Genomic DNA, 882 nt, shown 5'->3' on the forward strand with positions numbered 1-882 from the left:
ACCAAACACACCTCAATCATTCAATCATCATCATGCATCACTTCCTTCACCGACCAACACCTTCCTATGAATGTACACTCGCACTACTACTACGATATCGCCCAGACGGGAGTTATGATAACTTTTATAACCACCAACACCCACCGGACGATCACAGATTGACAAAGATGACCGCCCCAGTATCCGGTCGTACCACCCTACAACCACAATTAATCCCCCTCCCCAATCATCATAACCGACCACTTCCTTCAACGACTAACACCGCCCAGAACGAGATGTCTAACTAGCCGAATATCAAGAAGACACCGCCGGACAGGGGTCTAAAAAACTTTTATAACCACCAACATCCACTCGACGATTATCGCCTAACAAGAATGACTGCCTCAGTACCGTACCCAGTCAAACAACACAACAACCATAACCCCCCCCCCCCAATAAGCAAACACACACACACACATTTACCTCAATCATCATCGCCCACCATCTCCTTCAACGACCAACACCTTTCAAAACAACCACGACACCACTCGGTTTCGCAAACACCACGACACCGCTCGCACTGTACTCCTGGTGGTCTTCATAACCATCAAACACCCCACCCCACAATCATCCCTACCACTACTACCATCATCGCCTACTCTACCAACGACAACCACAGTACCTTACAACCCCTCCCTTCATCTGTCTCTCTGTCTCTGTCTCTGTCTCTCTCCCTCCCTCTCTCTCTCTGTCACCACCACCCACCATCGTCACCTCCACGACCACCACAGTCCCCGAACAGTCACCTGGCATTTATAGCCGACCATGTTGAAAACAGTTAATTAATAATTACCGTTTCGCGGACTGGGTGCTGTACCTTTTCACGCCCAGATCCAGCAGCCG

The sequence above is a fragment of the Aplysia californica genome, unplaced genomic scaffold (genome assembly GCF_000002075.1).
Source record: "Aplysia californica isolate F4 #8 unplaced genomic scaffold, AplCal3.0 scaffold00907, whole genome shotgun sequence".
Classification (NCBI taxonomy): Eukaryota; Metazoa; Mollusca; class Gastropoda; order Aplysiida; family Aplysiidae; genus Aplysia; species Aplysia californica.